Source organism: Dendrobates tinctorius, unplaced genomic scaffold (assembly GCF_039654945.1).
Source record: "Dendrobates tinctorius isolate UK_male_01 unplaced genomic scaffold, ASM3965494v1 ptg000026l, whole genome shotgun sequence".
NCBI classification, from domain to species: domain Eukaryota; kingdom Metazoa; phylum Chordata; class Amphibia; order Anura; family Dendrobatidae; genus Dendrobates; species Dendrobates tinctorius.
In genome coordinates this window covers 14470499-14491895 of record NW_027361694.1, presented here as the reverse complement: position 1 = coordinate 14491895, position 21397 = coordinate 14470499, and the positions used below count along the sequence as shown (strand labels likewise).

At 42.2% G+C, this 21397-nt stretch overlaps 1 protein-coding gene across 6 annotated transcripts in view; it reads left to right on the top strand.

Annotated features, from left to right (window-relative positions):
- Nucleotides 1-21397, top strand: part of FGF14 (fibroblast growth factor 14) — an 812639-nt gene that overhangs the window by 175990 nt on the left and 615252 nt on the right. For 3 of the 6 annotated variants that reach the window (XM_073569522.1, XM_073569520.1, XM_073569518.1), the window contains exon 1: nucleotides 2157-5619. The exons of 1 other annotated variant lie outside the window; for it this stretch is intronic. The gene's annotated coding sequence lies outside the window, so the exon portion shown is untranslated. Of the gene's footprint in view, nucleotides 1-2108; nucleotides 5620-21397 lie in introns of those variants that run through there. 2 more of the 6 variants (XR_012231082.1, XM_073569519.1) reach the window with 2 other exon arrangements.

Genomic DNA, 21397 nt, shown 5'->3' with positions numbered 1-21397 from the left:
TGGTATTCTGGTTAGTGATGACCAGCCCTGCAGTGTTGCTTCCCTGGGACAGATGTTATGATGCAGCAGAGTTGTTAAAGCTCTCCACAGGTAGAGCTGTAGTCCCAGGGCAGTGGAGATGAGATTGTAGATGGTGAGGTAGTGTGGAGAGGAAGATGTAGCAGAGCTGGATGAGAGGCGCAGGAAAGGAGACAAATGACTCAGTTGAATGCAGTTCCAAGGGCTTTATTTACAGTTCTGTCTGCAGTACAGAGGCCCGCTTCAATGCTGCGTTCTCCAGTTGAGGGGTCCAGGCAACTTCCAGATAAGATGAAGTACACCCTTCCAGCACTCCCTGTCAGTATGTACCTTTCTTGGCCGTCTCCACACAATATGCTGCTTTTCCACTTTCCTTCCTTTCCAGCACTTCATAATTATCGTCCTAAGCCAGCAGCTGCCAATCCTGTCAGACAACGCCCTGCCGTTTCTGTGATGCAATATAGCTGCCTTTCCAGTCGGAGTAACTGTGGTAGCGGCGATGGTCCATAAAATAACCAAAGCTATTGGCTTGCTAGTAACGCCCTGAAGTATGCTCACTAGGCTAGGGGCCATGACCCTTTGCGACCAGTTTCTCCCTCCACCTGACGTCAATCAGCGTGGATAAGGGACCCACAGGGAGTATGCTCCAGCCGTGTCCCAGAAGAACCTTCTTTCAGTTTAGGGAGCTTTATTATCATCCCATCCGTCCAGCAGCCTCTAATCAGTAGAGCTGCTGCAGACACGTCCTTCTCCTTCCCTCCCTCAGAGGGAATCTAACCTTACTTCCTACAATCTTCCCTCTATAACTACGCTCCACCCACCTCCCAGCACTCTTCGTGTTCCAAGCAGGGGCCATAAAGGGTACTCTGCTACACTACTTGTGTATGTGGGATGGAATGATGGTCAGGTGTCTCCACCTTACCTGGTTGTGGGATACCCCACCTCTGGGCGAGGTGCAGTACCTCTGTGATGACTGGACCCTCAGGGGCGCCACAGTAACATATTATAGAGGGGATTGGTCTGGGTGTAGGAGACATGCCACTCATAATGGAGAGGAGGAAGAGACTGCCTTAACAGGCGACTGCACGACTGCATACTAACTAAAAAAGCTTGTAAAACATCTGGGTGAACAGGGCAGCCAGAGAATGAGTTCTACCTAAAATAGCTATGATAGCCAAAGCCAGATGAGCACTAGCCATTCACATGTGAGAAAGTGATATTACTCACAGCTCAGTGGCTTCAACACGGAGCAAGAAGCCAGCAGAAGGACGATAAGTGGTGCTGGCTTAAGAGGGAAGAAAGAAAAGCATTCTGGTAGCAAACAGTTACTGGACAGAGCCATCCTCAGACTGAGAGAGATTGTCAGGCACCTGTCAGGGCTGCCTTTGAGGAATCAGATGAGTGAGGGGCCTGAGTGAAGCTGAGTAGTACTGACTGCGGAAAAAAACGTGTGTGTGAGAGTTGGAGCTCAGTGAGGCTGGTGTGCAAGATGCGACATAGGAGAAGGTGGCAGTCATGTGGTGGTGCAGGCTGGGGTGACCACATTTCATTACTAAGAAGAAAAACTAGAAGTTTTTGCTGTTATGCAGTAAAAAGTACCAGTGATATTGGGTGACTGTAAATTCATTTTACTGTTCCTATCGTTTGATTTCTTGTTAGGAAATCAGTGTATGGTCAAAACTCCCTACAGAGGATACAGTGACATCCATATGGCCTGCCCCTCTTATAAGTTCATTATATAACCTGTTATTTCTCAGGATTTTCAGCCTTATCATAATCAGTGAGAGGTTCTACCTACATATTAGACCTATGATTTCCTCACAATATATTCTTGTATTCCGGTGTTGAGGAACAATACTCCTTTCTTGATCATTATATTCAATGACCATTATAGTTGTAAAGGTCACAGAAAAAAGTCCTTTCTGTTAAATTGTACACTTAACAATAAACTACATGTAGATTCATGACTGCTAGATACTGCATATACAAAGCATTTGGTGAATTACATAGTTGAGCTATTTCTGTACAGAAAAGAGGTAAAAGGACAAATGTACTTGAAAGTCTTACAGCTAATAACAACTTCTGACTTGAACTGAACTTTAATATTGCATCTTTAAAAGTCTATTTGGCCATACTGTACCTTTCAATACTGTCATGATTCTTCTGCTCAGTGAATGATTGCTATGCAGTTCTATGGAAACTGTCTTGCTGAGCTGTCTGTGTCTTGAGTGAAAACTTGGCTGTTCAATACTGTGATGGGCTTGCTGGGCTGTTGGTGCCTTGATTGACAGCACTGCTGTCCAATCTGTGACTGGGTATGCGGGACTTTCTGCAGGTGTTCAGTGTTCTGGTGATTGCCCAGCTACTTAACTGAGCTGCCTGCCCCTGATCCTTTGCAGACGTAGTTTGTGCTTCTTGGTGAGTGTTGCTCTGAGTTCTGATCTTCTGCTGCCTGACCATTTGGACCATGATCTGACCATCCCTTTATCTTGTCCTTTGGCTTTTGATCCACTATGTCTTGTTATTGACCCTGGACTGTGACCTGACTTATGCCTTCCTCTTTTCCCTTGGTTATCTACGTGCTCTCTTGGTATTGAACAAGGAACATCTGACTCTTCTGCCTCACGGCCTGTCCGTGAATACTGACTCTGAGCCGATACTTTTTTTCTTGAACAATGGACCCAGTTCATGCACTCTGTGATCAGGTGATGAATCTGACCCAGATGGTTCAGGATCTGACCAGGGATCACCAGAGGCTATAATCATCACAGCCCCAGCTGCAGTGTCATTTTAGTACTCTGGGTGGTTCCCAAAGTGCTCCGCTATCGACAGTAGTTATGCACCCTGGACTCGCTGACGTACAGTTGATCTCCCCCTAACCAGTTGTGGCACTTCCTATCAGATTTTCGGGGGGGGGAAATCAATTTAGGGTATTTAAGGAGAGCTGTAAATTATTTTTTTTCTACGACCCCAGTCTTCTGTGGATGAGGTCCAGAGGGTGGGTATAATCGTGTCCTTATTGTGTGGGGGTCCTCAGACTTGGGTATCCTCTTTGTCCCCACTAGCCCCAGAACCCAGAAAGCAATTCTGTTGACACTTTTTTTAACGCTTTAGGGATGATTTATGATGAACCTGATAGGGTCAAGGTTGCTTAGGCTAAGATCATGAACCTAACGCAGAGGGGCCGCACCGCTAAGTATTATAGTTCAGAGGGCCGGCAATTGTCATCTGAGGTTCTATGGAACAATGCTGCTCTCAGGTGTCAATTTCATCGTGGCATTACATATGCTCTTAAGTATGTTCTGTGTTGTGAATTCCCTGGCTCAGACTTCTGAGCCGAAGCTCCCCCTGCTCCCTCTGGTGGTTACTGGAGGTAGTGAAGCTGGCCAGATTGACAGAGATCTGCCACCTGATGATGATGATGACATTGGGGCCTTTAATAGACTAATAGTGCTTCATGTCTGCTCCAGTTTTGATTCAACCTCATCTTCAGAAACCGTTTAGCGTAGAGGTGGATGCCTCAGAGGTTAAGGAAGCTGTTTTATCTCAAGGTCTTAGAACCCCGACAAACTTACTGCCATGTGCATTTTTTTCTTGGAAATTTTCATCTGCTAGAGAGATTATGATGCTGAAAACTGTGAGCTGCTTGCTGATCATAAAAATGTAGCTTATATTAAATCTACTAAACATTTAACAGGCCAAGTAGTCCTTATTTTTTTCTAGATTCAATTTTTCCATCATGTTCAGGCCGGGATCTAAGATTGTTAGGGCTGACACTTTGTCACGCAGCCTTGATTCAGTTTTTCCTCCAGAAAAGCCTTCCTCCATTCTTCCTCAGGGTAGAGTCATTTCTATGGTGTCCTCGGAGTTTGAGGCTGAGATTCACTACTCCAGTATCTAAATTACCTGTGTCCTCGTAACTCAGATTACGTTGGCTGCAAGAGTTTCATGACTCTATCTTGAGTGGTCACCCCGGGGTCACTGCTACACAGAAAGCTATATGTAGAACTTTTTGGTGGCCATCCATGATTAACGACATTAAAGGTGTTGTGCCCACTTGATAGGTTTGCACACGCCGCTGGGGAATTGGCTCCATTGCCTATTCCAGAAAGACCGTGGACTCATTTCATCACTAATTTGCCTTTGCCTAGTGGTAAAACCCGTTATTTGGGTTGTGGTTGACCGATTCAGTAAACAAGCTCACTTTGTTCCGTTATTAGGGCTACGTAATGCTGAGACACTTTTAAGGTTATTCATCAATCATGTGGTGAGATTGCATGGCATTCCTTTGAACATTGTATCCGAAAGGGGGGTGCAGTTTGTCTCTAAATTCTGGAGAGCGTTTTGTAAGAAATTGGGAAATGACCTGTCATTTTCCTCTGCTTACCATCCTGAAACCAACGGTTAGCCAGATAGGACAAATCAGTCGTTGGAGCAAATTATAAGGTGTTTTTCATTATGGCTCAGCAGGAGGACTGGTCCTCATTCTTACCTCTTGCTGAATTCGCCTTTAACAGTCTGGTTAACTAGTTTACTCGAACCTCGTCATTTTTTTGCAATTATGGTTTTCATCCTCATTTTGCTGAATTCTTGAGAATGAGTTCTGGTTGTCCCTGATTAGAGGTTGCTATACAAAAACTGGGGGATGTCTGGAGAGAGGTTCAGATGAATCTCGGGGTGGACCAACGTCACCAGAAACGGAAGGCCAATAGAAAACGTTCAGGGCTCCCATATTCAAGGTTGGTGATAAGGTCTGACTGTCTTCCAAAAATATTAAATTGAAAGTGCCATCAGCCAAGTTGGATCCTAAGTTTACTAGTCCATGTGAGATTTTGGAGGTAGCTAACTCAGTGGCTTTCAGATTTAAACTCCCTCCATCTTTTCGCATTCCAAATGTATTTCATAAATCACTGCCAAAAGAGTTTTTCCCTTCCATTTTGGCTCCTTCATCTCCAACTCCAATGTTTTCTATCAATGATAATTTGGAGTTTGAAGTTCAAAATATTGTTGATTCCCGGAGAGTCCGTAATTCCCTCCAGTACCTCATTCATTGGAGAGGTTATGGACTGGAAGAGAAATCTTGGGTCCCTGCTCGAGCTGTAAATGCTGATCGTCTGGTCAGGGCCTTCCATCACAGGTTTCCTGGGAAACCTGGGGGTCCGGTGGCCCCTCCTAGAAGAGGGGATATTGTCACAATTCCTCCACTCAGTGAATGATTGCTATGCTGTTCTATGGAAATTGCATTGCTGAGCTGTGTATGTCTTCATTGACAGCTTGGCTGTCCAATACTGTGATGGGCTTGCTGGGCTGTCAGTGCCTTGATTGACAGCTCTGCTGTCCAATCTGTGACTGGGACGTGTGGGACTTTCTGCAGGTGTTCAGTGTTCTGGCGATTGCTCAGCTACTTAGCTGAGTTGTCTGCCTCGATCCTTGTCAGACGTATGTTGTGCTTCTTGATGAGTGTTAGCCTGATTCTGTTGCTCTGAGTTCTGATCTTCTACTGACTGACCCTTTGAACCATGTTCCGACTATCCTTTTGTCTTGTCCTTCGGCTTTTGTGACTAACTTCACAGATACCTTCAATTTCAGACAGAAGCGCAGGTAAGTTGACGTGATCCAATTAAAGTTGTAACACTATGAGCCTTTGAGGTCATTGTAAGGGTCTTGATTGCATATACTTGTCAGGATGGTTACTTTCTTTTTTAGGTGAGGCACAGTGTGATGAAGGGACAGGTTGTTTTCCGTACATGTTCTGCCTGATTGTTCTGCAGCCACAGCTCATAAATTTAAGAAAATGCCTTAAAAAGAAACTATTAGCTAATTTATGCTGCCGAACTACAGGCAGCATTAATCAGTCCTTCTCCGTCATTGCAGGCAGCATGAATCAGTCCTGCTCCGTCATTACAGGTAGTATGAAGCAGTCCTGCTGCGTCATTGCAGGTACTGTATGTTTTACCTCTGCCCCATGCTCAGATGACTCTTCGCTTTAATATCCCAGGATGCACTGGGATTCTCAAACAAAGCGTCATCACACAGGAAGTAGGGAAAAATACAATACAGTTAGAAAGTGTAGTTGGGGAAGGATAGGTATTTTTTAAAGCAAGTATAATAGAAAATAGCTTAGATTATGGCACAAAATAGATAGGGATTAGGATGAAATTTATTTTGCCTTTGGACCACCCTTGTAAATGCTGTTATGTTTCAGAGAAAACATATGGTTAAAAGCCTGCCAGGGACCATGACTAGTCCAAGATGTCAGGTCTTGACTAATTCTCCCCCTCCATACCACTTCCCTTGAGTGACAAGTCTATCACCAGGTGTGTGCATAGGGAGAGACCTATCACTGAGGTGAACAGGGTACTGTACAAGCGGCATGGTTTGAGGTCTGCTGTTAGGCTAGTTTCACACTAGAGTTTGGCAGAGCTGCGGAGGGCTGCGTAGTTCCGCCATGAAGCTCCGCCCACTGCCGCACCTCCTCCATTCAGCTCTGCCTACTTCTGCATGCGGCCTATGTACGTATCTTTAACATTGGGTATGCAGGCCATGCGGATGTATGCGGATGCGTCCGCATGCATTGTTTTGATGCGGCGACCGCAACAAAATTCAACATGTTGCGCTCGACACAGGTCACTGCAACGTCAAAATGATGCATGCAGATGTATCCGCATACATCCGCATGGCCTAGTACCCACTCTTAAAGATAGATACGCAGGCCGCATGCAGACGTAGGCGAAGCTGAACGGAAGAGGTGCTGCAGTGGGCGGAGCTTCACAGAGGAACTGCACAGCCCTCCGCAGCTCTGATATCCGCAAATGTGAAGCTGGCCTTAAATGTAAGGGCTTGTTCACGTCTGCGGCTTTTATATTTTTTTTCCAGCGTGTTTTTGAAGAGGAAAAAATGCAGCCCTTTAGCCTTGAAAATATGCAGCATTTTAGAGTACCAGCAAAGTAAATGAGATTTCTCAAACCTCACGCACATGCTGCTATTTTTTTCCTTGCAGATATGAACCATCAAAGCTTTTTTAAAATCTGCAGCATGCCAATTACACAGCGTCTTTCATGCCAACACTCTTTTTTTCTTTTTTTTTTTTTTTTTTTTTTTTTTTTTTTTTTTTTTTCTGCAGAAAAACTTGCTGCAACTACTCAATGTGCCCACAAACTTTGAAGGTAAGTTCACACTAGGCTATTTTTAGCATTTTTTTTTCTGCAGCAAAACCTGATCCCTTGGCAGAAAAAAAGAGTGTTTTTTTTCCTGCATTTTTTGCAGCTTTTTTGTTGCAGTTTTGGCATGCTAGATTTGCATCTTGTGCATGCTGATAAAGATTCCTGTTGGAAAAAAAGGCCTGTCCCATTAAATCAGGGTTTGGCACAAAAATGCAGCAAAACATGATACCTGCATTTTTGGTGCGTTTTTCACCACCCATTCAAGTCTATGGGAGAAAAATGGTGAAAAACACTGAAAGAAGTGACATGATCTATGTCCAAAAAACTATGCAAAGCATAAAATATTGTTTTAAAAAAACCAAAACAATATGTGTGCATGAGATTTCTGAAATCTCATAGGTTTTGCTGGTACTGTAAAACGCAGCTGAAAATTAGCATAAAAAAAGCCTAGTGTGAACTTAGCCTTAGGGTATGTGCACACACTGCGGATTCTGCTGTGGACCCGCAGCGTATTTGGCCCTGCAGCTCTGCATTTTATGCAATGTAAAACAAAAAACGCTGTGCACATGCTGCAGATTTATCCGCAGATTTGAATCCGCAGCATGTCAATTCTTTGTGCGGATCCACAGCATTTTTACACCTGCTCCTTTATAGGAATCCGCAGGTGTAAAAATGCAGGGGAAATTTGCACTAAATCTGCAGGTAAAGCGCAGGTCATTTTACCTGCGGATTTAGCAAAATCTGTGCGGAAAAATCTGCAGCAGAATCCGCAGCGTGTGCACATACCCTAAGGGTGTGTGCACACGCTGCGGATTCTGCTGCGGATTTGGCCCTGCGGATCCGTAGCAGTTTTTGCTGCGGTGTATAGTACCGTTATAACCTATGAAAATAAAAAAACGCAGTGCCCACGGTGCGGAATTTTCTGCACGCTGCGGTTTCAAATCCGCAGCATGTCACTTCTTTGTGCGGATTCCGCAGCAGTTTAGCACCTGATCAATGACAGGTGTCAAACCGCAGGGGAAAACCACAGGCTAATCCGCAGAAAATCTGCAGATAAACCGCAGGTCTTTTGAAAGACCTGCGGATTTACCTGCGGATTTAGTCAAATCCGCGTGGCAAATTCCGCAGAGAATCCGCAGCGTGTGCACACACCCTTAGACATACCTGGCTGAAACGACACAGCCCATGTCTGATTCATGCTGACTGTGGTTTGGGAACTATGAATTAGCTGTTAGGTTGCCTTTATCTATTTCAAATATTTATTTTTTAACATACATCACTTTCTTCTACACGCTATTGTTTATTTATGTCCAGTTATTCTGGATTATGATTAGGTTGGGACAGTTTAAGATACAACAGGATCTGTATTCCCAGATAAATGGCTACTACCTTCCTTTGTTTCAAAAACATTATTAAAAGAAACCAGTTTTATAAGCAGTGTGATTTCTTCTGCTTTGTTGCTTATAAATTTTGAGACTGATTCGAGGAAGATCAATCCAGACCCAGAGCACCGTAATTTTAATCTGTACAGTTGGATACTAACAGGGTAAGCATTATAGCAGTTGCAAGAAATTCTGTTTTTTTCATTATAGTCTGTTCAGAGAAAGTCCACTTTGTTGAAATTGGCAAAGATAATTATTTGGTTTTATCAAGACAAATGTCTTATTGTTCAATAATTTTAGCACTCTTTATATGTGTATAGCAATACATTTAAATCCCAACCAAATCCATGCTGCTGCTTCTTTAGCGCACCTGAGGGGAACAATCTGCCAGGTCATCTGGTTGATTTTACACCAGTTCAAAGCTTTATTATAATGATCAGCTACATGCTGTGATTCAAATATCTCTTCTAGGACCATTTCCACAAGTGCTGTGACAATTGGCATAGCAAGGTATCAAATGAGGTTTCACCTACTTGTATAGCCATCTGTACATTATATGGGGTGCAAGAGTTAAAAGGGAACTGTACTCTCAGCAAACACTAGATAGTACAGGCAATTATAAGAAACTTTAAAAGCCAAACACAGAAACATAACAATGAAATACCCTGCAGTGAATAAATAAACAGCATAGTGCATGAAAATAATATGCAGTACTTAGTTAACATGTATTTTGAGAAAACAAAATGTGAAAGCCATCCCACCACTCCACGGTGACCGTAATTTGGACAGTCCTAACTCTAATATTAAAAACCTTACTGTTTGTCAAGTGACATGCATGTGGATAAGGGCTGAGAAGGACTAGGCCCAACTAGTAGACACACAGCCATGGGTAATGATTAAATACCTTGTAGTCAATAAATAAACAGCGGAGTGCATGAAAATAATATACGGTACTTAGTTAACATGTTTTTTTCACCTCACCACTCCATGGAGATCGTAATTGGGACAGTCCTAACTCTAACATTAAAAACATTACTGCAATTATAAGAAACCTTGAAACATATCTTGTTGGATAAATCTTCTTCCTTCCCCTCTTATAAGAAATGTCTCCCCCCCCCACCCATCTCTTTCCTTCTGAACTCATTTATCTACTCGGAAAAACGGCTCAAATTTTTTTTGCTTGGGAGAAGATATAATGCCCTGTGCCTGCAGTCTATTAAATGAAGAGTGGTTAGTGAAGAGCAGAGAGAAAAAGCAGGCAAATTGAGACACAGAAAGACCGTGCTGAACTTTCTAACAAGTTTTTTTACATTACCCCAGAGCTGGATTCATATCTACACTGATCACTACTGTGTAATTTCCTCCATGCTGCTGCTACTTTTTTTTTCTGTGTGCTAAAAATGGATTAAAGGGAATCTGTCACTGGAAGTTGGCAGCCTATGTAAATGGCCTGTGTCCGGTCCGATGGGCGGTGTTTCTTCTTTTTTTTCTCCACCCCATCCATGGTCCCAGTCCGTGATCTTTTCTGGAATTCTAGTAGTTCTGCTCCATAGTTCACGGGTGTGCAAAGCAATCTTGCTTCGCACACGCGCCGTATGCTTTGCCCAACTGTGGGCAAAGCCGAAAATCATTACTGTGCATGCGCTGGTACACTATACACGATATAGTGTACCGGCACATGCGCAGTAATGATTTTAGGATTTGCCCGCAGTTGGGCAAATCATAAGTTTACGTCATATGTCGTGATGGGGTTAAAGCTTTGTATTATATTCTTTGTCCATCTGTGTGGTTCTTTAGTGGAGAATACCTGCATATTGCGTAGGGATCAAATGTTTCTGTGTAAAATTAAAGTGATAAGTATACAATAGTATATGCCCTAATTTTCAATATAACATGTTCGATTCTATATACAGTATGCTGTATATATCTTTTAATGGGGGAAATAATTGCAGCAGCTGTTTGAGATGAGCAATTTGATTCTTCCTGCTCTGGTTTGACATCGAGTCCAAAAACAGCTGGTCTTCACTTCCGATTTGGGCAACATCGGTATAGCATCTTGGGTACTCGTTGCTCTTTCTAGGCAGGGCAACGTCATGACTTCATTAGGACCGGTCACTAAGCTTCACGTGGCATCTTAGTGGAGCCAAGTAGATGCCAGATGCACCCAGGCTGCCAAGCGCAAAAGTGAATACTGGATTTCACAGAGGAATGGCCTGTCTAGCAGCTGTGTATTTCCACTATTGATGACTTTTATGTTGCAGAAGACTACAGTGTGCATATCGTGGAGGACTCTATGTAGGATCCATGAATACATACCGTATGTTAGTAGCTAAATATTTAGTTCTATGAATGCAGCAGCTCCTTCAATGGATTTTGTTTACCTGTAACTTGTTTTAAGTACATTCTCATTGCTGCTTTAAGAACATTCTTCTGAGATTCCTGAACAGAGAAACCTTCCACCACGTTGTTTATGTGGCGGATTTCCAGGAGAAATACTCGTGTTGAAAGTAGTGCTGCATGTTCAGTGTGTTTGGTGCAGTGCAGCAAGCTTCTACCACATCAGCACTGACCTGACGTTAGTTCAGAATTGTAGCTCATAGAAGTGGAATATATCCATTGCAATAAAATACAGTATTAGCAAGGGAGGTTTGCATTCATTTATCACTGCCCTGACAGATGCTGCTTTCTGGATGCCTCATCTAAAACCACAGAAATACACCATTACACATAGTTTCATTCTCTTTTTCATATACAACGTAAATACTAAATTAATATATACAATAAGTCCTGAATGAACTTAATTAGACAATCCAATTCCTAGTCTGTAGTTTGTTTTAAATCTGATTATTTGTTTCTGATATTTCTAGAACTGATGTGCAATAGTATATTCCAGAAAAATATATCATTGATGCATTATGAAACCATACCCTGTATAAAGTTATTTATATCTGAAATTTGCTTTATTTTTGTATGTACGGTTTTGGAGATCTTGCATCCCATATAGTCCAGGTCCGTTCTGTGGTTCTCTGTATTTTCATGGTCCTCTATATAGCCATGACTCCAGCCTGGCAGTTGAGGTTGCTCTTGGGAAGATGCTTCTTCATTCTCACCCATGCATCTAAGTAGGTTCTCATGAACGCTCATTTTCTGAGCATGCAAAAATCTTCCGGCCCAGACCCCTCCCTGCTCTTCTGTTGATGGCTCTCCGCAGGGTTGGACACAAAGAGAAGAAGGCCCCTGAGCAAGGAGAAAACATGGGCCCTTTTCAGTCCAATAACTCATCATAATGTACCATTCCCTTTGCTTTGGAGGTGGAAGTGGATCGCTTACCCATTGAGCTCCTATGCGGTTGCACCAATGATATGTCCGCCCCTTGTTCTCGGAGTATGGCACATAGAGACCAATGTAAATATATTGTTTAAGACAGCAGTGGAAACGTTCAGAATACAATTATAGTTTAAAATGGTTTGGTACAGAACTGCATCTGATAAGTAGATAAGTTGTGGTGCCTTTTCTGATTTATATTTATATTAGAAAATCCAATGTTTTACCATCGGAGTCACACAATCTCTTCTCGTCCAGTCATACTATGGCAGTTCCAGTGTTGTCACCTAGCTCCAAGCTGTGGCGTTTTTGTTAGTGGGTGATCAGTCTCTTCTTCTTCCTGCCTGTAATATCTGACTCTGAGTTAATCGCCCTAGCCTAATTATTATTTGCTATATAGGTGTCCACAGTCTAACTCAGAAAGAGAATGAGACTGTGGACACCTAATCTATGTCAGTATACATTATTGGTTAGCATAGAGAGCGAAGAGATAGAAATCAATTTATAAGTGAATTCATTTCTATCCATACTATACTTGTAAAACATACACTATGGAAAAATGACACGGTACATTGGGATCAGAAAGAAGAGGGCATTCCAATTATGCAATATTTTAGGTCATTACTGCCTCAGGGGCGCCTCACTGCGTAGAGGTAAAAATGACACGAGATCAAAAGGTAAACTTACTGAATGCAATTCATCCATCACTTCGGCAATAGAAGATGAAAAATTCTTGGTTTAAAATTTCATAGAAGTTGATCAAGAGGTTAAGTTTTATTAGGGATTAAATCAATATTAGAACTGTAAGCAGGAAGACTGTACGCAACTTGGGCCCCAATTCATAAAACAGTTTTTGCCAGAATACTGGTGTAAAACTCAAATGTCACAAATTTTTGGGCAATATGGTGACTTTTTGAAAAAGTGGGCAGTGCTTAGCCAGATGTGAGGTGGTTGAGCATGGCAGAACTAGTCATTGTAATTTATGACACAAAAATATGGCAGAAAAGTTCTCCAACCCCTGGGTGACATATATTTCTTGAGGTGGCGCACGTTTCTTAAAGGGACTGTCGTAGTAGTAAACTAAATGTTCGGCCTGATAAAATAATGAAGCCTATACTCGCCTCCCGTGCCAGCGCCGTTCCAGCAGTGGTGGCACTTGCGGTCCCGTGGCTGTGATGCAGTGGAATGACTCATAGAATGGTAGAGTTGGAAGGAATCTCCTGGGTCATCTGGTCCAACCCCTTGCTTAAAACAGGATTCACTAAATCTTCTCAGGCAGATGTCTGTCCAGCCTGTGTTTGAAGACTTCCATTGAAGGAGAACTCATCTCTCATGGCAGCCTGTTCCACTCATTGATCACTCTGTCAAAGTTTTTTGTAATATCTAATCTGTGTCTCCTCCCTTTCAGTTTCATCCCATTGCTTCTAGTCTTTCCTTGTGCAAATGAGAATAAAGGTCCTTCTACAATGTGACAGCCATTGAGATATTTGTAGAAAGCTATTAAGTTTCCTCAGTCTTCTTTTTAACAAGCCAAACATTCCTAAATCGTGTATCCGTTCCTCATAGGTGTGACGTATACTGACCACGGTTAGGTTACGTCCGAGAGTGGACCCTCTGGATCGCGGCACTGGAGCTCCCAGGGGCGAGCGTGCCAGGTGGTGCCGACCCCTATACAGGGGCCGTTAGGGGCAGGCCCTCGGAAGACAGATGCCGCGACTGCTAGACCCGTGAGGGGTGCCGGACTGAGGCACAGAATGCAGAAGGGAGTAGGAAGTACGGAGTGGGAGCAGGGCGGAAACATGGAGTATAGGACCAGGCACCAAGAGGGGAGTACAGGACTGGGCACTGGAGTACAGGACTGGGCACTGGAGTACAGGACTGGGCACTGGAGTACAGGACTGGGCACTGGAGTGTGAAGGGGAAACCCCTAAACACTTGGCCAGGATACCGTAGGAAGGCACACGATAATCAGGCGTCTCCACCATGTTGGAGACTCCTGATATACCCTGTGCTGCCGGCTGATTGGGCGCCTAGGCTTCTGGGCGGGCGCTCCAGAGTTAAGAGACCTGGAGAGCACGCGCCCGTGGCCTAAGGCGCCCGCAGGACGCAGGCACGCGCCGGATAGAGGAAAAGGAGGAGGAGGCGGGCACAGAGCGGAGAGGCGAGCGCCGGTAAGTATAGGCAACAGCAGGCCCCGCCGCTGCTGGGGCGGCGGCGGCTACCGCGGCCGACGTGACAATAGGGCATGGTTTGTAAATCGATCACCATTCTGGATGCTCTTCTCTGAACTTGCTCCATTTTGTTTGTCATTTTTTGAAATGTGGTGCCCAAAACTGTACACAGTATTCCAGATGAGGTCTGACCAAAGAGGAGTACAGTGGTATAATGACTTCATGTGATCTAGACTGTATGCTTCTGTTAATACATCCCAGAATTGTGTTTGCCTTTTTTGCTGCTGCATCACACTGTTGAATCATGTGCAGTCTGTGATCTATTAGTATAGCCAAGTCTTTACTTTGCATTTTTCCCTGTTAAAAGCCATTTTGTTAGTTGCTGCCTGCTGCTCCAGTTTATTTCTTTTTGAATCCTTTCTCTCTCTTCTCTAGTATTAGCTATCCCTCCTAGCTTTGTGTGATCAGCAAATTTAATCAGTGTACCCTCAATTCCTTCATCTAAATCATTGATAAAGATGTTGAACAATACAGGGCCCAGGACAGAACCCTGTGGTACCCCACTTGAGACATTCTCCCAACTGGATGTGAAGCCATTTACGACCACTCTTTGGGTCCAATCACTAAGCCAGTTCTGAATCCATCTAACAGTTGCCTTGTCCATTCCATACTTAGTCATTTTATCAATAAGGATGGTGTGAGATACTTTGTCAAATGCTTTGCTGAAGTCAACATATGCCACATCTACAGCATTTCCCTGATCCACCCAGTCAGTGATGCCCAGGACCCAATCAGCACTGGGGTCACTGTCTCTGCATTCAGACAAACTGAACATGCAGAGGAATCCCGGGATAGTGAATAAAATGTTTTTCATTCTAGCAAAGCGAAAGAAAAGCAAACTTCTTTATTGTGACTTAATTAAAATAATAGCATGGGCATAGAAAATAATGACGCATTTCGAGTCTCGCTGACTGTTAATTGTAGATATAGTATCTGAGAATCAGCCAGCCTCGAAACGCGTCAGTTATTTTTTAGATTTGATGGCTGAGCTGTATCCACAAACTGTCTTCTAATATTGCTAGTTATAGTGTTTATTGCTAGCAATGATTAGTGTGCCCTGGATTTTTGTTTTCCATGCAGTTTTTTTTTATTGGCATTTGTTAGCCATGATTTGTAAGAATATATACTACATAATGTCTTATCTTTCATTTGTTTCTAGAAGCAAATTAATCTAACTGTTACATTTGGACTCATACTAAATATAAAATGAGAGCCCCAAAGTACATTCCAAACTGAGTGCTTCATGTTCAGTATAATTCCTCTGGATGTTATCAATAATTAATTTATAATTAATCTTTCATCCAACAAGGTAACCACTAGAAATCTTCCAGCGTACAGTCTCCATGCACCGATTCTGAAAATCATTTTTGTCTTCGTCCTATCGGGATAGTATAAGGTGGAGTGTAATATCTGATACAGTGCTCAGTATGAATCACATTTTGTTACCCAGAACTTTTGTTTCTAAAATCTAGTTTATCTTGAAAATGATTCTGTGAACAGTTTTGTGTTGCCAACATTAAAATACAATTTCCAGGGCCATTTTGCTAGAGTGGAGTACACTCAGTGTGTTAATTTAGCACTTGCCTGGTGTATACTACAAGTTTAATTTGCAAAGTGAGTGAAATACATAGTTGTAAAATGTAAGTTTTTTTTTTTAAAGATTTTAGGAAATTTGTATATCTGACAATGTTATAACAATCTTGAATTCATATGCACCATTGACCAGTTGTGCTGAACTCGGCTGGGCCTCCCACAAGGTCCAAGAGCAATATAGAGATTCAGAAAAGCCAAGGCACCAAAACATCAGCTTCTTAGTAAAAAAAAAAACTGGTTCTTTATTCCATGTCAATTAAAAAAGAAGAGCAGAAAGACACTGCAGTCAATGCTTCAGCCATAATTGGCTTGTATCAAGCCCAGAGAAAAATTCATACAGCTCTATGAATTTTTCTCTGGGCTTGATAAAGGTCAGTTATGTCCGATACGTTGCCTGCGGTGTCTTCCTGCGTCTGTTTTTTAATTGACATGTAGTAAAAAGCAATTTTTATTTTTAACAAGAATCTGATGTTTTGGTGCCTCGGCTTTTCTGAACTTTGACAATGTGATAACCTAATACAACAAACATAACTCACCCTTCAAGTCCCCATCTGATTCAGTTCCGCTGTTCCATCTCCGCCAGTCCTACAGATTGTCTTGTGCCATACATTATTCACGTGACTGCTGCAGTCAACCACTTGCCTCAGTAATTACATGATTAACATGGAAACATCACCGCTGAGGCTGGTAATTAGTTGCATAAGTCACATGAGTAGAGCATGTGACCAGCTGCAGGATCAGTGTGATCCATCGAAGCAGTTGTGCTGAAAGAGTGAGACTTGCTTACCTTATTATGGTATATTTCCTGCTGTTGGGGAAAAATAAAAAAAATCCCCAAGGATCCCTATCAATGGTGATAAAGATGGTTTTTACTATAAAAACATTATTGCATCATCAACCAATATAAACATATAATCAAGTATTAGAACTTCATATATGATCCGATCCGTACGCAATGATCGTGGAGTAAGATCCGTAAGCTGTTTCTTCTACCTGGCATCCTGCCTGAGTATTTGTTCACCTAAAGCTGATGTTAACAGTTCGTGTTGCTAGAGATGTAAAGATATGGATCAAGCTTGCAGACAGAGATTTCGATCCTATTTGATTTTTGCATTGTACTCCGATCACTGCAGGCATCCTTAGAGATGGAGAGAGACAAAGATATGCCTTACAGAATTTCTGCCTAGATTCTGCAGCGTCTCAAAAAATATCTCTAGATATAATCTTTCTTCTTTTTTGATGTGTTATACAATTCTTGCCTACAATGCAGCTCTTTTCCACTCTTCATATATCATACTAAAAATAAGATCGTTTCAGTAGCTTTTGTTTTTGTAAAGGCACACATGCCAGAGAAGAATACAGTGGGCTCTATGCATCACACCTGCCTGACGTCAAGACTGGCGGAACCACTATAGGAAATGATGGCATGTTATTAGGATGTGCCAACACTTGCTGGTGGTATTTTCTTTAACATGCCATAAACATAAAAGATTGAATAACAGATTTTATCCTCTGGACTCTTATATTGGATGCTAAACTAATTTTGGCAGTTGCCTAAATAAGTTGTTTACCAAAGTTTGACAATGGTAGGTCTTAATCCCCAAGGTCTAAAGTTGGGCATATAATGAGATCGATGTAAAGCAAGCATTTTTTGGCAGACAACTATCTCTTCCAACTTGCCAAGTATTCATGTGTTTTCAATGAGGAGAGAGAAGATAGCCTCTGGCGGTGGCTTATATCCCACAACAAAGAAAGGATCGGAGCATTGAAATTCCAAGTGCCTGATTCTTCTCTACCTCGAAAATCAGGCACTTGTTGGGGGAGATTTAGAAGGCCCCCATATTTATCAGACGGTCTTACTGTTCTTCGAAGTTGGCAGATTTCAACTAATATAAAGTATATGGGAGCATTAAAGGGGATCTGTCAGCAGGTTTTTGTTATTTAATCTGAAGGCAGCATGATGTAGAGGCAGAGAGCTTGAATCCAGAAATGTATCACTTATTAGACTGGTTTTGTAGTTTGGATAGAATCCCTGTATTCTCTGCTGTACATGTAGCAGTGTTTGGAATGCTGTACTATATTACCCCGCCAACACCACTGATTGGCAGGTTCCTGTGCATACTGTACATTGTCAGCAAAGTGCCCATCAGTGGTGTGGAGCAGGGTAAGGGCCCCGTCACACATAGTGACACACCAGTGATCCCGACAATGATGTGAACTTGTCAGGATCGCTGGTGTGTCGCTACATGATCGCTGGTGAGCTGCCAAACAGGCAGCTTCACTAGCGATCAGGACAGCGACACACGGGTAACAAGCGACGTACATCACTTAGTTACCCACTGTGTACCTTAGTTACCAGCGAGCTGGTGCAGGGAGCTGGTAACCAAGGTACACATCGGGTTTCTAAGCATCGTGCGGCACTTAGAAACCCGATGGCTACCTTGGTTACCAGCTCCCTGCTCCAGCGCGCTGGTAACTAAGGTACACATCAGGTTTCTAAGCGCCGCGCGGCGCTTAGAGACCCGATGTTTACCTTGGTTACCAGCTACCTGATCGCTGGTCTCCCGCCTGCCACACGTGATGCGTGCTGGCCAGCGGGAGACCAGCGATCAAAAAAAATGTCCTGGCCATTCCAGGATGATCAGCGATACCCGGCAGGGGGGCTGGTCGCTGATAAGTGTCACACACAGCGATCTTGCTGGTGAGATCGCTGTTGCGTCACAAAAGCTGGACTGGCCTGCACATGAGATATAGTCAGGCAGTGATAATTTTCTGCTGGAAAACACTGATTGTATTAAAGCTATAACACATAGCCTAAGAGTCACATCCCTGGAATCAGGATCTCTGTCCCTATATCTTGCTGCTCCCAGTTTCAATAGCAAAAAACCACAGAAAGATTCACTTTAACGGAACATACACGGGGAAAAATTTACCGTAGTACAGAAAAAAGCAAACTGAGTTAATCAGCTGAGAATTCCCACCAGCATGTAGGAGAATAAATGGAATAACCTACTAATTTGATGGGGGGAAAAAAAAAAACATAATGCTATTGAAAGCAGAAATATCTAAACTTTGTGTTAGTCAGAAAATATATTGTTTAAAAGAAATTTGCATGTGACATACAGTATATTTTTTTTTTTTAAATTTACGCTTTTTCATATCAGAGTTTTATGTGTAAAACAAAATTGGTAATCTGGCGATTTTTCACACTGGTCACTGGGTCTATTTTAGTCTTTTGCTTCTTGTCCTTTCAGGATGTGTAGGCAGAGGCAAAATTACAATGATAGGACATAGCTGATAATTTAGGACCCACCAATCACAATAGGCGATGTCACAGTTCCCCCTCCTCCTACCCCCCCCCCCCCTGCCTTCACAATGACCTATGAATACTCATTTTAGATTATAAAATCTTTAATCCAAAAGATAAGGTCAAAGTATGTTTATTTCTGCTAATATACATCTTTGGATTTCCTGAAACAGGAAATTTGTTTTAAAAAAGCCTCAGTGGCCAGTGTGAAAATTGCACGATTTCTCATTTATATTTTTAATAAAAATTGTGATATGGAAAAATTATGTATACTATTTATAATAAAGATAAAAAATAAAAAGAGGGAGAGCATAACAACCTGATTTAAACAATAGGTAATTTTCTGTTGATTTGACATGTCCTCGACTTTCCAAGCTTTCGTATAATGCTTGCTTCACTTGATTGCACAAGGGCATAGTCCCTGACCGCTTACTTTTGAAAATAGTGGGCATATTAGCTTTTGGACCACTGTGATGACTATGACTTTATTTTTTTAATAGGTGGCTTTATGTGTTTTATAACACAAGTTAGGAAGCAGAGCACCTATTACTAACATCCAACAACAAAGCACTAAACGTAGTAAAATTACTTGCTCAACTTTGTAGAGAAACAGCTTAATGTTAAAAGTTCCTAAAATGTTACTAAGAGAGAGAGCTTTAGATGGCGCCACACTTAGGGTATGATTGACACAAGGCTTAAATGCTTCATGGGGGATGTTCTCTATTTTAGCCTTTAGTTAAAAATCAAAATGACACATAAAATTGTGCATTATTATTTTCACTAACTTTAAAATGCTTTAGTAGGTTGTGTCGTGTTATATTAATGTCTTGCAGAAAATCGTTGTACTTTTCTCCAGGTCTTGCACCTCTGATATTGCTGATTGAGAATCTCAAAAGACAGGTATGAAGGAGCTCTAGGGTAGCCTTAAGACCTAACCATCACAGTCCATCTAGAGACTAAATGGATTTTTTCAATATCTTCTATCTTGCTACATGTCATTTGTTTTCCGCTTATACAAGCTACACGGTTTATGTATAGTAATTGTTTGAGATATTTCAAGTGGTTAGTTTCATACTAGACCTCATTTATTTGCCAATACCATTTGAGAGACAGTGGGTTGTTAAGAATATAAACACACTTACTTAAAAAATTATCCCTCGACCAAAACTGTGCTGCTAACTACAAACCTGTCTCTAATCTTCCCTTCATCTCTAAACTCCTGGAACGCTTGGACCACTCCCGTCTGATCCGCTATCTCTCAGATCACTCTCTTCTTGACCCTTTGCAATCCGGTTTCGGCTCTTTACGCTCTACTGAACCTGCCCATGCTAAAGTCTCTACTGATCTAATAACAGCTAAATCTAATGGTCACGACTCCATGCTAATTCTCCTGAATCTCTCTGCAGCATTCGGCACTGTGGATCACCAGCTCCTCCTCACTATGTTCTGCTCTATCGGCCTCAAGGACACTCCTGGTTCTCCTCCTACTTCTGTGACTGCTTCTCCTCCTCTTCTTTTCCGCTTATAGTCGGGGTTCCTCAAGGATCAGTCCTAGACCTCCTTTTTTCTCCATTTATAATGCACCTATTGGGCAAACAATCAGTAAATTTGGTTTCCAGTACCATCTTTATGCTGATGACACCCAATTATACACTTCTACTCCTGACATCACGCCTGCATTATTACAAAACACCAGTGATTGTCTTACTGCTGTCTCAAACATCATGTCTTTCCGCTATCCGAAACTGAACCTTTCAAAAACTCAACTCCTTGTGTTTCCTCCTTCCATTAACCTAACTATGCCCGATATTGCCCTTTATGTGTGTGGTTCTACCATTGCTCCCCAGCAATATGTCCGCTGTCATGGGGTCATACTTGACCCAGGTTTTTCATACACTCCCCACATCCGAACACTCGCTTATGTCACTTGCACCTCAAAAACTTTTCTAGAATTTGACCTTTTCTTACTTTCGACTCTGCAAAAACTATTACTGTTTCTCTTATTCATTCTCATCTAGACTATTGTAACTCTCTCCTAATCAATCTCCCTCTTACTAAACGCCCCTGTCTCCAATCCATCCTGAATGCAGCAGCCAGGATCATATTCCTCTACCCTGTGTCAGTCGTGTGTAATTTCTTAATACATGCAGCCATATCCATGAGATGTGTGCCCTAGGTTTTTACAGCATTTGTACTGTATATTTCTGTCATATATAATATACATATACCCTTTCCCCACACCAGTTGTTATTCTTTTAATAATAGTGTATTTTGTTTAATTATTTTTGGACCAATTTATAGTCTTTAATCTTGTCGCTTATGCCCCATGATGATAGGTCCATGGTAGTCTATGATATATGCATATGGTTCATATACAGT